This window comes from Triticum aestivum, chromosome 2A (genome assembly GCF_018294505.1).
Source record: "Triticum aestivum cultivar Chinese Spring chromosome 2A, IWGSC CS RefSeq v2.1, whole genome shotgun sequence".
Lineage (NCBI taxonomy): Eukaryota > Viridiplantae > Streptophyta > Magnoliopsida > Poales > Poaceae > Triticum > Triticum aestivum.
In genome coordinates this window covers 736,515,279-736,532,301 of record NC_057797.1, presented here as the reverse complement: position 1 = coordinate 736,532,301, position 17,023 = coordinate 736,515,279, and the positions used below count along the sequence as shown (strand labels likewise).

At 43.8% G+C, this 17,023-nt stretch overlaps 1 pseudogene; it reads right to left on the bottom strand.

Annotated features, from left to right (window-relative positions):
• Window positions 1-10,068: 10,068 nt before the first annotated feature.
• LOC123186305 (uncharacterized) lies at window positions 10,069-12,452 on the bottom strand (annotated as a pseudogene).
• Window positions 12,453-17,023: the final 4,571 nt, after the last annotated feature.

Here is a 17,023-nt window from a genome sequence, read left to right as displayed (position 1 = left end):
GCAACACTGTTTGCCATTCCAATATGCACCCTTGTGCACAATATGAGATCATTTGAACAAACTATGCCACGAATGTGGCCATAAGATTGATCATTTGGCTTGAAAGCCATGAATCTTCAGAGATGATAGCTCATTTCTGAGAACACTTTTTAAAAATAATTGCCGTATTACAAGTTTGTTATTTTTCTTGGGAACTTGGCCACATATAATGACACAATGTGAAGGTTTCCCAATTTTTTGATTTTTTTTGAATTTTTATGCCCGTTTCAAAATGCGGTCAAAACGGCGGGCTTGACCGTTCCTAGCTAGTGGTTGAATCTTGGAAAACTTTTGGTGTTTCTCTGATTAAATAGATACTTATGTACCTAGAAATGATTTTTGTAAAAAATAAATAGCGAACTATGATGCAGCTGCAGTTCAAATTTGACCCGCTTCCAACTGAATCGGCGGAAATTTGTCTTTTTCACGAGAGGTGGATCAAAACTTTTTACACCCAACCATTTTGTCAATTGTGCATTAAATATGTCCTAGTATTTTAGAAAATTGATTTGGTCCAATTTTGCAACAATTATTTGGTAGTTCCTTCACAAAAAACCTCCTTTCGGGCACTCGGAAAAATGAAAAATGGTTTTTTCGTCCAAAGAAAATGAAAACTTCCTTAGGCAACATTGTTTTCCATTCCAATATGCACCCTTGTGCACAATATGAGATCATTTGAACAAACTATGCCACGAATGTGGCCATAAGATTGATCATTTGGCTTGAAAGCCATGAATCCTTAGAGATGATAGCTCATTTATGAGAACACTTTTTTAAAATAATTGCCGTATTACAAGTTTGTTATTTTTCTTGGGAACTTGGCCACATATAATGACACAATGTGAAGGTTTCCCAATTTTTTGATTTTTTTTGAATTTTTTATGCCCGTTTCAAAATGCGGTCAAAACGGCGGGCTTGACCGTTCCTAGCTAGTGGTTGAATCTTGGAAAACTTTTGGTGTTTCTCTGATTAAATAGATACTTATGTACCTAGAAATGATTTTTGTAAAAAATAAATAGCGAACTATGAGGCAGCTGCAGTTCAAATTTGACCCGCTTCCAGCTGAATCGGCGGAAATTTGTCTTTTTCACGAGAGGTGGATCAAAACTTTTTACACCTAACCATTTTGTCAATTGTGCATTAAATATGTCCTAATATTTTATAAAATTGATTTGGTCCAATTTTGCAACAATTATTTGGTAGTTCCTTCACAAAAAACCTCCTTTCGGGCACTCGGAAAATGAAAAATGGTTTTTTCGTCCAAAGAAAATGAAAACTTTTGACAACCAATCATTTTGTCAATTGAACATTAAATATGGCCTAATATATTATAAAAATGATCTGGTCCCATTTTGCAACAAATATATGGTAGGTCATTTAAAAAAACTCAATTTACGCACTCGAAAAATAGAAAATGAATTTTTTGACCAATTTAGATGGTCATAACGTCGTACTGTATTCTGATTGGTCCGTGGACGCATCACGCGGATCATGCATCGAACACCGTCGGATGATCATGGATCCAACGGCAGTCATCAGCCCTTCCACAACATCCCCGAAACCCTAGCTCTGCCCTGTTGTAATTTTACATCCACCCCCCTGCCTCCTTTCTTTCCCTCACTCTCTTCTCCTCCTCTCCCCTTCCAGATCCGCCCTCGCCGCCACCTCCTCCTCCCCGTCCCCGGCCCCTCCCGATCCACCTCCTCCCCGTCCTCTCCCACCCATCGCCGACCTCGTCGTCCTCCTCACCGAGACACCAACGCCGACCTCGTCCCTCCCCCCCTACCCTAGCGCCGTGCCCTCCCCGCCAGCGGGAGATGGCGACATGCGGGAGATGGCCAAGACGGCAGCCTGGAGCGTTTGCTCCTGCAAGCCCAGCAACGGCGTCGCCTCCCTCCGTGATGACAGCCTCGACACCTACTGATAGTAAGCACCCCTCATCTTTCCCAAATGAAAATTTCCTCTTCTCTCTCGCGGAATCATAGGCTGTGCTGAGCCACCGTTGATCGATTTTTTTCTGACAAGGAACCCCTTTGAGCGAGGCTGTAAGAATGATGTGCTAAGACGCTTCTTCTCGTGTTTGGCCACAGCGAGACGGCTCAGATCTGACCGATCTGGCCGCTCCTCTTACTCAGCCGGCGCCCGCTTCTCTGATGGACGGGTTCGTCGCAGGACCTGACCTGTTCGTCAAGGAGGAGATGGGACTCGGCAAGGCGCGCTCCATCAACACCAAGAGCAAGAGGAGACCCCTTCATGGCCGGCCCTCAAGCAAAGCAAAGGTACCCAGTCCTGGGACCTATAGTTCTTCTTCCTTCCGTGAGTATTGAATGTTCTCAGTCTGTGGCCATGCTAACTATTTTTCCTAGATAGTAGATAGTTCTTTATGTAGCAGATGGATTTTCAGTAGGATAGAATATTTTGAGTTGATCCTGGCTTATGTGCAAGTGTACCCAATATCTGTTCATTTGTCAAAGCTGCTGCTACTAGGCTAATATTCTCATTCATAAACTTCCTGAAAAATGCCCTTTACGTACCTGCTACATTGCATTGTCTCCATTGGAATTCTGCTCTTAACCTAGGCAATCATACATGATCTGCAACTTTGGGGTACCAAAATGTTTATTTTTGTAGACAGTACACAACTGATATGTAAATTAGCTGAATAAATAGGCCGTGTAAATGAAGCATGGGCCTGTGCCTGTTAATAATCTGGAAGTGGCAGTCACCACTGTTTTCTCTGAACAATAACATCATTGCTTGACAAGTCTAGTGTCTTGATTCTCCAGATCAAAATCCAGTCAGTGAAGTTAACAAGGAAGTATCTGAGAAGGGTTTCCTCCGAGCTCGAGGCCACACAAGCATTACCTGGCAGTATGCTTCAGGCATGCGTTTCTTGTGGACAAGATTGAACGCTTCGAGACGGCCGTCAGCAAACGCGCCGTAGAGATGGCCATGGGTACATATAGGTTAATTCTGCAGCTCCGGCGCCCTGATGGCAGGGATTCTAGTGTTTTCTGTTTTGATGCTGTGAGCCCCGCCATGATTGGTTCTGTTGCAGGATTTGGTTCGATTGAGATTTGTTTAGGTCGTGTGGATTAGGTCGTATGATTCTAGCACTGTGTACTAGTAGAAATTTAATCTAATGACGACGGGACATGCTCTCTTTTCTTTATGATGTGTTAATAGGATACCGTAAACGTCGGCTGCCGACAATCATATCATAGTCTCAGTCAGTTCATTTTCTCTGTGGGGAATGAATTCTTAGCTGCTGCAAGTTTGGCAAATAGACACCGTACTCGTTTTTCTGTGTAAACATAGTTAGCACCTCTGTTTTTGAAGTAGTTCCTTACTTACCTCTGTTTTTGAAGTAGTTCCTTACTTACCTCTGTTTTTGAAGTAGTTCCTTACTTACCTCTGTGTAAACTGAATTTGGTTAAGTTAAAAAAACTGCTTATTTGACAGTTTTGGGCAGCGAGCTTCTAACTGAAAAACGAGTTTGTTATGCTCATAATTTCAAGTTGGCCTGTACATATGAGTTGTAAAGCATGTTCTAAAGTTCCCGTAGAGTACTTATTTGCTTCGTTTGGATGTATGGTTTGAGAGCAGCCATCTATTTTAGTTTTCTGTCCAGAAATATAGTAGAGTTTTTCTGTGTAAACATAGTTAGCACCTCTGTTTATGAAGTAGTTCCTTACTTACATCTGTTTTTGAAGTAGTTCCTTACCTCTATGTAAACTGAATTTGGTTCAGTTAAAAAACTGCACCACCTGACAGTTTTGGGCAGCGAGCTTCTAACTGAAAAACGAGTTCGTTATGCTCATAATTTCAAGTTGGCCTCTACATATGAGTTGTAAAGCATGTTATAAGGTTTCCGTAGAGTACTTATTTGCTTCGTTTGGATGTACGGTTTGAGAGAAGCCGTCTATTTAGTTTGCTGTCCAGAAATATAGTATAGTTTGTAAAAGCAACCAATTCATGATAAGAGCTACTTGGTGAGGCTGATGCACATAGCTACTTTCAGTACCTTGTTAACAGTGTTGAGGACAAGCTAAATCCTGTATCATGGTCCTGTTCTTGTAAACATTGTGTAAAGCTAAAATTCTTCTGTGTCTTGCTCTTTTGCTGGTGCCACTATACATGTTAGATTCGTAGATGTACTTGTTTCCATCTCAAGTTACTTGGGTGTCATTCATAAGTACATAAGATAATCTTATTGCAAAAAGATCTTCTATATAAATTCTGTTGGCTAAAGAAATTTTGTGGCAGCTAGGATTTTGAATTGTACTTAGTTATGTGATTTACCCATGTTCGTGCTAATTGGCCAATACATGCTTTTCTGTAACTTTTGATATTTCCAGAACAGTTTGCTTGGTCCTTCATATCTAAAGCTTGCATGTACTATAGAAGCTCTACTTTATGCTAATACCTGCATGTGTAACATTTTTCATGGCATACTTCTAAATGGACAAGTACATGCGACGTCCAGCGTCAACGATGATGCGGACCATATGCTCAAGTGCAGCCCCATCCATCGCATCGACACAAAGTAAGGTATGTACTCGTCTTGCTGAACAGATATGGGCCTTATGCTTGATGTCCTTATGCTTGATGCATGTATCATGTGACACACACATTAGTAAACCTGAGTAGATGGCAACATGCTTGTTTGATTCTAAGTTTGTCATATGTGCCAATTCAATTCCCAATTTTGATTAACAGGCATATTCCAGATAAGTAGAATGATCTTGCTAAAATAATAATAAGTAGAATGATAAAATACTCATGTGTCTTCAGTTTTTATTTTAAAAGTATTCGTGCAATATTTCTTATATCAGTGACATACTTTTTGTTCTCTTTTGAATGCCCAGATGTTTTGCATCAGCCTATCATTGCTAAGGAAGAAGCAGTACTGGAAGAAACTACATGTTTTCTTGTTGTGAAGCACTAGATAGTTCTATTTATTCTTTCCTGTTCTAGAGTATTTCAGCAGCTGAATGCTTGAATACGTAATGTTGTAGGTTGCTTGGATCTGTATAAAATACGGATGTGATGGAAATTTGTAGAATGTGAGTTTTGAGATATTTCTGTAATATTCAGCTAATTGGTGGTGATTCATATTGTTATTCAATCTGGTTTGAAAATGTTCGTTAAATGAGCTGGAGTTAGACCTTAAAGTGGCCAAGGATCAAATTATATTGGACAAATATTTTGGGTAGAAAAAATGAAACGAAAATAAATGAATGTGGAAAGGCCATGGCCCAGGAAAGAAAAAGCCTGAAAAACATTGGGCTGGACTCATTTGGTTAAACATAATTTGGCAGAAAAAAAGATAAAAAGGCTGAAGTGTTGGGCCTGGCCCATGTGGCTGACTAAAATTAATAGGAAAAAAAATATAAAAAGGCTGAATTAATGGGCTCGGCCCATGTAAAACACTGAATCGGACCGGGCTGAATCTTGTCAGTGACCTTTTCAATTCGTCGCAATTTTGCCACGTCAGATTGCCACGTCGGATCCGACATGGTCTGGGGAGAGAGCTAGCGACCAAAACAGAAGGTCATAGGATCAACGACCTTTTGTTAAAGGTCGCTATAGTCAGTTTACGACTGCCAGCTTTTGACCTTCTGTTTTTGGTCACAAAAAGGTCGTAAATGGAAATTTGTGACCTTTCAGTGACCAATAGTGGTGGTCACAAGTTGACATATTTCTTGTAGTGCACAGTGGCTTTGCGCATCGGCGCTCTGCGTCGGGGATGCCGAAGTTTGCAGTGCTCCGTGTCCGGGTTCAGATGCGCCTGCCCTGGAAGACGCGGATGATGTGCGGCAGGAGGAAGTGTTTCGTGTCTTAGCTAGTTTAGCCTACACCACTAAGGCATTGTCCCCCGCTCCAGGAGCGCGCGCAGGCAGAGGAACTTGTTGATTGAGCATGCTCAGCCTAGAGCCCCAGACGCGCACTGCACCGTCCGTGTTTTGCGGCGAGCATGGTGCGGGTTTCAACGCGCTTCGACGCCGGCCGGCGACCTGCACCGCTGCGTCGCCTCGTCCTCTGGCTTCAGTACGAGCGTCGCGAGGACGCGTTTGACCGCCGCCGCTCCTCGAATGTGCCTGCTCCGGGTCTTCCCCATGAAGTCCTCCGGCGATGAATCTGGTACGGCGGTGATGGCGTCACTGGTCAACGTGGCCATGGACGGCAGCATCGACTCGCTCCTGGTCCTGTTCCTCCAAGAGCTCACCATCGCAGCAGCTCCAGACCTTGCACGCCAAATGCTTGATAGAATGCCTAGATTAGAGATAAATCAAATGGAAGAAATAGATTGCTACATGAACTAGAACCAGTCCCGAGTCAGCGCAAAAACAGCTTTGGTTGGACCAAGGGACAAAACTTGTCCGTTTCAAGAATACAAGTTGTCCGGTTTTGAAGTTGACGGACCCAACCTAGACTTTGCTAAAAGTTGAGAGATGATAAGTATATATTTTTCTCTGTTTTATTTGCCTGCCGTTGGTTTCATGCATTTCCCTTTTGGCTTCTACTATGCCAAGCGCAAGTGAGTTTCGATAGAGAGGGAAAAGAATTTGAGTATGTGAGGTTGTTCGAGTGCACATTGGCTCCCTTGTTTGTTGCGTGTGAGGTCTGTTCGGTCGCTTTGCCATGATATCTGAAGAGGCCCGTAGCAAGAATCTACTTCCCTAACTAATATAAGATGTTTTAGTTCACTACTAGTACCTTTCTAGCACGTACCGTGAAGAAACCAAACTTTGAGCTATGCAACAAGTTGAGTGCCTGTGTGTCGGAGTAGAATGCAGCACATCCAGAAGAGAGCTCTGTGAGAAATAAGACGCTGCTAAAATATTTTCCTCAAAAGGAAGCCAAGATCAAAAATTTAAGAATAGGTATGAAGTCAATAATTTTAGACTGTTGCATTGAACTGTCTAAATTCACTAAATCTGCGGCGTATTAGCTATGTGAGAAACAGCTCATAATTTAGTATGTAACTGTATCTCTGAAGTTTACAATCGTGCTATTCCCCAGGAATTTGGAAAAAGAAAATAACAAATCTCAGTTGGGCTTGGGCGGCTACAATCAGTTTATTTTCTTGAAACATCCTTCCCTGTGGTTTGTGGTTGCCTATTGTAGCTCGGTTCTTCTAAAAATCTTAGCTACAAACGACTTCATCTGCTGGAGACATATTTTTTAGGGAAACAACTCACTTCTTAAAGAAGAATCAACAGCAACCGCACAGCATCGTCAGAGAGCAGCACACGAACAGAGAAAAAAAAATTGTGGGTAGGAGGAAACCACCGCAGGTGGATGCGGCTGCTCGGGGAAGGCCGGCGGCTGGGACACAACTGGAACTGGACGGCGGTGCGGTCTTGGTAGGGTGCGGCTGGTCAGGGGAGGCGGCGTTGTGACGGGATGCCGCTGCAGCCGACCAGGGGAGGCGACACTGTGACGGGGAGGCGGCGTGGTCAAGGCCGGCGGTTGCAGCTGGTTAGACTTTGACAGCGAACGGCAGTGTCCGGCCGGTAAGGTGCCCGCGGGGGAAACCCTTCCTGGATGCGTTCATCGCGGGACGAGAGGCAGAACGAGGGGAGAAAGAAGAACGGGTGAGGGAGCGCGCCGGGGTGGTCGCGGGAGAGGTGCCGTGGTGGTTGGGTTGTGCGAGAGGAGAGGTCCGGCGACGATAGGCACGCAGCCCCATCGACGGCGAGCGAGCGAGCAGGCAGGCAGGCAGGCAGGGGTTGCGGCTTCCGCGCACTGGCGAAGGGGAGCAAGCGGCACCAGCAGCAGGAGTGACCGGGCGACATGAGAGAGCGTGCAGGAGTGCAGGTGCAGGGCGGCGGAAACAGAGCGTGGAGGAAATAAAAACACAGCAAAGGAGAGGGGTGGAGGAAGGATTCGGCCGGCGTACATTGCGATTTGAACTGAGATTGGCAAAACAGCGGGCGACCAAGGCCCACCTGCGGTTGCTCCGCCGCTGCGAAACTGCGCCGCCCGAACGGAGGCGAGCTGCCCCGCCGCCCAGCTGCGGCTGCTCCTCCAAGGCGACCACCTCGACCAGGCGGATCTTCCCCGGCGGCGAGACGACCACGCGGACCTGCTGCTGCAGCTGCTGCTGTTGGCGACTGCTGATTGCCTCTGCTGCTGCTGTTGGCTGCAGGTCCACTACTCTGAACCTGTGTCAATTGCAGTATCAGTTGCAGTGTCAATGAAGTACTCCATCAGCGTCAATTGCAGTGTAGTAGTTTCAGTAAACAATAAACAAGTCATAGTGCAGAATAGTTGGAAACAAGTCAAATTGCATCTCTGGAGTAGTTTCGGTTTCCAGTCTCAGTAACAACAAACAAGATAAACATGTAGTGGTTTCTAGCTTCAGTCACAGTTTCCAGTTTCAGTTTCAGGAGTAACAACAAACAAGATAAACATGTAGTGGTTTCTAGCTGCACCATATGAGTATAAGCTGTAATATTCAAGCACCTGTGACTTTTCTAACAGATTTTAAACCAACAAATTAGTAGTGCTTATTTCTGAAACTTGGCTTCAGTTATAAATGGTTAGATTTTGCATGCATGATTTTTCAGATTGTAATGGTCCCTATGTAAATGCCAACATTATTTTTGAAACTTGGGTGCATGCTGAAAGTTATTTGGGTGCATGAAAAATTGAATTCAGTAGTACTTGGGTCCAGATTGTATATACAGTTGTCTAGGTTACAGAAATTTTCAGAACAATATGTCATGCTGCCAGTCATGATGATGATCGTTGTAAATTCAGTATAACTGCTGTTGTAGAAATGTTGCTGCCTGTGATGATCATTGTACATTCAGTAGAACTGTTACTGAGAATGGAGTACCAAATTTCTTGTCATCCTGCTAATGAAGATATTATAACCTGAGAATTAGTTTTGCCTGTCATGTATAGAATCAGAAATTACCATCATTCTTTTGAAAATTCAGTTAGAGCCATAGCCAAGTGTACCTTTCTTTTGAGATGACAGTTAGAGCCATAGTCAACAAGCTACTGAAAGTTTCCATTAGCAGCATATGTTTACTGATGAAAAGCAGTTTCCTCTGTTTCAAGAAAGTGAGTGTTTCATGAAAAGCAATCAGTTTTTGGAGTACTCATGTTACTGAATAGTCCTGAATATTGACCTAGTGTTAACTGAATATGCTAAACTGAAGAAATGTGTACCTTGCTTGCTCTGTAATTGAAACACAGTACTCTGAAGATCAAGTTTATTTTCAGTAAACAATGGCCAAGTTTATTTTTAGTAGATCAAGTTTATTTTTAGTAAATATAGAGCAAATTGCTACAGGAATAACCATTAGAAAGAAGAAAGAAGAAAGTGCCTCCAGAATCATTTCAGATTTGTGTTTGTCAAATTTCCTGATTCGGGCTACGTCTGAAGTTTTCTGAACCCTGAACTGTTGGCAAGTGCAGTGAAGTTTTCTTAACCCTGAACTGCAGTGCACCCACCAAGGTCAGTTGGGACGGCCCCGGCGCGGGGTCGACACTCAACAAGGTCCAACATTGACGAGCAAGCTCACCATGGCCTGCTCGATGGCAGAAAGGAAGGAGGCAGCAGGCAGGAACTCGCCATGGAGAAAGAAGGATGAGCACGCCATGGCGACGACGAGGGACTCAAGGAAGGGAAAAAGTCGTTCCTTGAGCTTCTCAAGGGAGCTGAGGCGCGGCGGAAAAGAGGAGGGAAGTGCGCGCGGGAGTTGCATGGCATGGTCAGGGAGGGGGAAAGGGGACGGTACTGCAGGTTATGTCGGGAAAAGACAGTTTTATTTATTTATTTATTTGCAAAATTCACGCTGCGCCGTCCTTTTCCGGACGGAGGGAGTACTACATTGTAGATCAGATTTGCATAGTTTTTTTTTTTGCGGGCAAGATTTGCATAGTTCTACTAAATGCCTTGATTGATCTCTTACTATAGCTGTTCTAAACAATCTAATCTACTGAAATATTTGGTCGCAAGCAGGGACAATACAGATGTAACATGATCAGACCGTAGCTGTAGCTCACAGGAGATACCAATCTGATTTTGATTGATAAACAATTGTTCAGAAAGTAACATGATCGATTGTCAAGCATAACATAGCTTAATACATCCCACTTAATACAGGTTCACATAACTTTCACATAGCTTGACAATACAGTTAAAAATGTTCACATAGTCCGACCATAACTACAGGAAAGGCAGCCGTATGACCATAACTTTCACATATCACCATCTTTTCAACAAGTCCAGCCTCCCATCATCATTCATCAACTAAGCATCTTCGACGGAATGAGGGACCAAGCAACAGTAATCTCCACCTTAGGGCCACCAGCATATAGGCTACATGCAACTTTAGTTATGTTGGATTTTTTTGGTGTGATTAAGATGACTTGAGCACTCTCAGCAGATTGTGTTGTCGAATAGGCCTCTATAAGGACTTTTAACTTTCCATTCAATTCCACAGAAACTACTTCTCTTGACAGCTCAAGATAGCCATGTTCAGCAATTGGCATTCTTCCACCTTCTGAATCAACCAACACAACTTGCCTGGATGAGAGCCCAGCAATATCTTCATTACCATCCTGAGGTTGTGAAGAGCAAACAACTCTGCCACCATGCGGAAAAGGCAATTTTCCATCTACAGATGTAACAAGCACACTCAGGATAGTAGCCTGCACTGACTGCCGAAGTTGCTCCCAGCAAAACTCCACTGTGCAGAAGTCGTTCTTAGCCACATGCCCGCCGGAACTGTCACCATTGTAGAAGAAATAAGTACTGATCAATGCTTTATCTTCAGATTCTGATGCACCCTTTACTTTTAGTTGAATTTCAAAGTACACAGTGCCCATGGACACAATCGCACGAACCGGGCCATCCAGGCACAAAAAGGAATCCTGCGAGCATCATCATTGCTATTAACTAATCAACAACATGAATGCAGGAAACAAACAAAGAATAATAAGAAAATACCACACATACATTTTCTTCCAGTTTTTGGCAGTAGTTACTTCTGTGAAGGAATATAGGGTTGCGATGACGGTCCGCAGTATCTCGGGCTGCTACCACTCCATACACCTCCACTGGCAATGTGAGATTTTTTGTTGCGAGATTTTAATGGAATAGATCTGCAAGGTACTCCCGGCTACAGCTTCAATTGGGATGCGGCGCGGTGTGCAATGTGTATAGAGCATGGGGCTCAAAAGCGCTGGATGCAAGTTAAGCATGAGTCAAAGACCTATCATTAAGTAACTATAGTGGCAGAGTACTTATATGATCCATTCATCAAGAAGAATAAAGCAGCAGTTAAGTATTGAGTTAGAGACCTATCATGCTGTAGAGGCCAGATTACTTATATGATACATTTAATAAGAACACGCAGCAGGTGAGCAAGAAACCTAACAATGATCAGATAACTAGCTCGATGCGTGTTTACTCACTCTGGTTTTCGAAGTTCTTGTGGTGCCCCCATATACGGTCCCAGTTCATACGGTAGGCAGCAAACCTCCTCTCCTCCTCCTCCATGGAAGATTTGCATATGTGTTCCCTCTCCACCTCCTCCATAGCTGATAAGAAAGATTCAGATTTCAACTGTATCATCATCAATTTCACCTTGGAATCAAAATCCAGGTCCACCTGCTGCAGCATGCTGATACGTTTAGCAATCCACTGCAACTTGCAGATACGGGGCAGGTACTCATTCTTCAAAACGATCATTGTTCTCATGACATCTTTGTTCTCTGGCGAGAACAAGCTCTGCAATTTGCACATCTGTTGCCACAATTCATGGATCTCCTTGGAGAAGAACTGTAGCCTGAAGCCCAAGGTTAGCACTGCCGCTGCCTCCTTGCGGGTCTGTTCGGCTTCAAATACTGAATTGATGTCACCGACAAAACTTCTGAATTTCAGCAGGATCTCCCCAATCGATTCGGGTAGATTGCCTGCCTTGCCAGCGAACAACCCCTTGGTCTCCTTTGCTAACAGATCGAGCAGCTCCTTTCTTTCTGCTTCTTCGGTTGTCCGCATCAGTGATGCCGCATGACGAAGTTCCTCGAGATCCGCAGCATTACTTCCCTTCGACGACCTCCCACCAGTGTCCATCTCACCTTTAGCTTCAATACGAAAGGCGTCGGGCATCACGCGCCTGATCTTTTCCGACAGCTCGAACATCTCCGATCTCAACTCAAACAGAGTTACGCGATGCGCGGCGTCAAGACGACCAATCTCGAACATCATGTCCCCCTTGGCCCCGATCCGGCTGATACTCTTATGCAGAGAGATTGCAGCCTGATAGAGCTCCCCGCCTAAGGACGGATTCTCGCCACTCGGTGCCTTCGAATTCCCTGCCGTCGCCATCTCGCCGCCCGTCCTCCTTTTTAGGAGGGGAAGGGGAAGGCAAAGGTAACAGCAAGGGTTTTCTAGATACGGTGTTTGGATACGGTTCGGACGGCGAGTGCGTGTTATATACTTTCTCTCAGGCTCAGCCCGGCCCAGTAGATCGAGAACAGCGGCCCAGCATGGAGCCGAAGTGGCGCCGGGGAGAAGTGGCGCCTACAGCGACCAGCAGCGGGCCGTAGCCCATTAAAACAATCGATCCCTTCGTTCACTTTCGCTCGCCTCGCTGGCTATTTTTTTTTCGGTTGTGCTGCGTTGCTGGTTCAGGAAAAAGACCGGCCTCTGTTTTTTTAGAATTTTGAATATGTTCATAAATAAGTTCATAGATTTATTAAATATTTGGAAAAAGGTTCATCATTTTTTAAAGTTCATCGGATTTGAAAAAGAGTTCATTGGATCTGAAAAAGAGTTCATCGAATTGAAAATAGTTCATCAGATTAAAAATATAGTTCATCGATTTCTAAAAAAAGTTCACCAAAAATGCTAAAGAAGTTGATTGATTTCGGAAAAAGTTAACCAATTTGAAATAATTTCATCTATTTTAAAAGGTTCACGCATTTTTAAAAAACCTGGAAAAGGATGAGAAAAAAAGAAAAAGAAAAATGATAAAGAATAAACTGAACTGAAGAACAAACTAAAAGAGAAAATAAAGCACCCGTACACCGGCGGGGTGATGGCCTGGTGGTTGGAGTTGACACATATTGAAAAAAATGTTTAATGCAGATTAAAAAAAGTTCAAAAACATTTATTTGAAAGAGTCACTCATGTATTTAAAAAAAATTAAACATGTGTACAAAAATGTTCCTAAGATATACAGAAGATTGTACAACATGTATGAAAAGACTAGACTTCAAACACATATATTTGAATTTTTTAACAATTTATTTTTAAAATGTTAACTGTGTATCTATACATACTATTACTTATTAAATACTATTAAAGGGAAAATAGGTATTCTTGGCCCGTCATGATATTTTACGAACAAATCCTTGACTGTTTTAGTATAAACCTGCAATAAAAAGCGTTCATCACAGAATTTTGTATGTACGTTCCGCGTGGGCCACATGCAGTTCATGGGCCTAGCTGGTATTTTCTATGTACGTTCCGCGTGGGCCGCGCAGTTCATGGACCTAGCTAGGCCTCCTTTGAGTTTTTTTGTCCAAGGGGGAAAAATGAAAAATATAGATGCATATAGGGCGAAATCACTAGTTGTGGAGCGCTCCCCGCAACGATTAGTCGGGGAGCGCTCCCCGTGCGTCAAGTGTCACGCGCGGAGCGCTCGTGAGACTTTTCTGGGGCGCTCCGCGCGCGACACTTGGCGCGCTGACGACCTCTCCCGTGATTTCCGGTTTCTGGTTTTCATTTCTAGTTTTTCCCTTTTTCACTTTAGTCCTTGTACTTTTAATGTTTTGTAATACACTTTTGATCTGTTTTGAGATCTGTTTCTGTCTGGTGTGGTCAAACCGTCGCCGCGGCTGTTCTTTCGTTGCCGTCGTCGCCGCCCGTCGCGGCCACCGCTCTTGTCGCCTGCTTACGGCGGCCCCCGTCGTGCCCGCCGTGCTTGTCGCCTGCTTACGGCTCCTTTTTTTAGCGTCGACCGCGCTTCCCCGTCCGCGAGATCGTCATTTCCTACCGGTTGCATTCGTGGGTTCCCTGTTTCCTTTTGTTTCTCTTTTTGTTCCCATTATATTTCCGGGATATGGAGATTTATGGGGTAGTTACGGGTGGGGGCTTTCAATACTATCAGATGTCAAGTTTCCAATCGGTTTGTGGAATTAGTTCTTGATAATCATTGTGTTCTTTGCAGGTATGGCTTGTCCTTTTTGCGGTATGGTGGGTGGCCCGTGTCTGTCTGTTGATTCTTCTGTAGACGTGTTCACTGTGGTTCTGGATCGACGTTGTTCGACTCGTGTTGTAAGAATAACATTTTATATTTGCTCATTTTTTGGCACACATACTTATTTCTTTTGGTTCTGCTGTTGCCGTTTTGAATGGAAATTATTCTAGGTCTTCTTTTTTTGATTGTGATCATTGGTTTTGCAGTATGTTCCGTGCAATGTTAGAGCTCATCTTGCTCGTTACATCGAGGAGTGTAAAGCTTTAGCCATAAGGAGGGGTGACAGACATACTGATCTTGCTCTTCACTCTAGTGAGGGTTATTTGTATTGTGTTCCCTTTAGTCATGGTCGGGTGAGGAGCAAATTCCATAGTCCTTTCTGGGAAGATTTGGTCATTGATTATGGTCTTCGTGATCGTGATAGAATGACCATTAGGCTTGGACGCTATGGAATGTTGATTGGTGTTGACTTTTATCGGGGTGGAGTTATGTTGTCTCCTTTACCTTCTGTTGGTAAGGTTTATTTTTAAGGAAGTTTTTAGCTTGTTTTATTTTACATGATGATTTTTCTGTTCCCTTGAACTTGTGTAATTATATTTTGTAGCTCTTGATGGTTTGAGCGACTCCAAGAAGGAACTTGTTGGGAGTTGTTATTACATCCATGGTCTTTTTCTTAATTATCAGCAGATGTATTTCACGACGTGTCAACTCTTTGATGATGAGTACATACCCTGTTGTCCTTTTGTTCACAGGATTGATTCCATGAATGTTAATGGTCATCATATGGTCAGATTTATTTTCCACTGTTTTTCTTTGTTTCTGTTTATTTATTTATTAGTATTTCCCTATTTTATAGTTTTTAATTTTTGTTCCATTTCTAATAGCTTGATGTTTTTGTCATGTTATTACTGGTATTGTTGCGAGGAGTTTGAAGGAGTCCGTGTCAATTCCTAGGATTGGAGTTTTAACTCTTGAAGTTACTTTGGAAACTTGTGATGATGATGATATATATGTGAGCACTCTTTCTCCTACTTCATTGGCTTGGGTAATAGATTGGTGTTCAAAGAGGAAGGGTTCAGTGATTTTCTTCGGGCATCGTCTATTGAAGTAAACAGCTTGGTGCTCATAACTTTCAAAGTGCGTGATGGGAGGCTTGTTGTTATCTTCAATCTTCTGCCGCAGTGATGTTAGTTATAGCCTTTGAACATAATGAATTTTGTTTAAAATTCCATGCTATAGTGTAATGTTATTTAGATATATGAAACGATATGAACCTAACTGTTCATTGATGTTCTTCATTTGTAGAAGAGGCATGGCTGTGCATCTGTTTTAAAGATGTTTTTTAGACCGATGTTAGTTAATGGGAGGCATAGTTATACATACATTAGAGGCACGTATGTTGTTTCCTCTGACATGGGTTGTAGAGACAGGAACGTCTGTGCAGCAGCAACGAGGCACGGACGATCACGCGTGAAATAGCTTGTAGAGTCACGACGCGTGTTACGTGAGGCACAGGTGTGTGGGCACGAGAGACATGTGAGTGAAGCCTCTATAGGGAGGAGGCACATGTATAGGTTGGTGCATCCGACAGCATAGGGTTGTACTGAGAGGAACATGTGTGCAGCACCAAAGTTGCACGAGCGATTACGCGTGCGGAGCATGTAGAGTTAATGTGGGTTTTATGTGAGGCACGTGGATTGAGCAAATGGAGGCACGGAAGTGAAGTCAGTACAGGCACAGTTGTGTGGAGGTACGGGTATGAATCCTCTTGCTGCTGTCAAGTTTCTAGAGGCACGGAAGTATGGCAGCAGAGGCATTGGTCCAAATACTTGGTTAGAGAGGCTTTGTTGTGGATGCACAGGTGTGAAGTCTCTAGGGTCACGGGCGTGTGGCACCACAGGCATGGGTTCGAATAGACACTTAGAGAGCCACGGTTGTACATAGGTCAGTTGCATATAGTGTAGTGTAGTTTTGTGGCATCCTGCAGAACTGGTCTACGGAGAGGAACCTGTGTGCAATAGCAAGGATGTTCTGAATGGACAGAGCAGTGTTTAATGTGAAATGGTTGTGTTGTGTGATTTTTTTCCAATGTGGTTAAACTAGCAAAGTTCTTGTCCCTTGTGTCTGTGTACCGAATGTACTTCGGCAATATTTATGAATTGTTCACGCTAATGTTGAATAAGCATTTTACAGAAAGTTAAGAACGATACAATCACATATCCTTGTAAATGTAAGATGCATCTTGTGTTAGGGAACGCAGTAATATCAAAAAAATTCCTACGCACATGCAAGATCCATCTAGGTGATGCATAGCAACGAGAGGGGAGAGTGTTGTCCACGTACCCTCGTAGACCGTAAGCGGAAGCGTTATGACAACACGATTGATGTAGTCATACGTCTTCACGATCCGACCGATCCTAGCACCGAAGATAAGGCACCTACGTGATCTGCACACGTTCAGCTCGGTGAAGTCTCATGAACTCTAGATCCAGCTGAGGTCGAGGGAGAGTTTCGTCAGCACGACGGCGTGGTGACGGTGATGATGAAGCTACCGGCGCAGGGCTTCGCCTAAGCACTGCAACGATATGACTGAGGTGGAAATCTATGGAGGGGGGCACCGCACACGGCTAAACAATCAACTTGTGTGTCTATGGGGTGCCCCCTCCCCCGTATATAAAGGAGTGGAAGAGGGGGAGGGCCGACCCTCTCATGGCGCGCCCAAGGGGGGAGTCCTACTCCTGATGGGAGTAGGA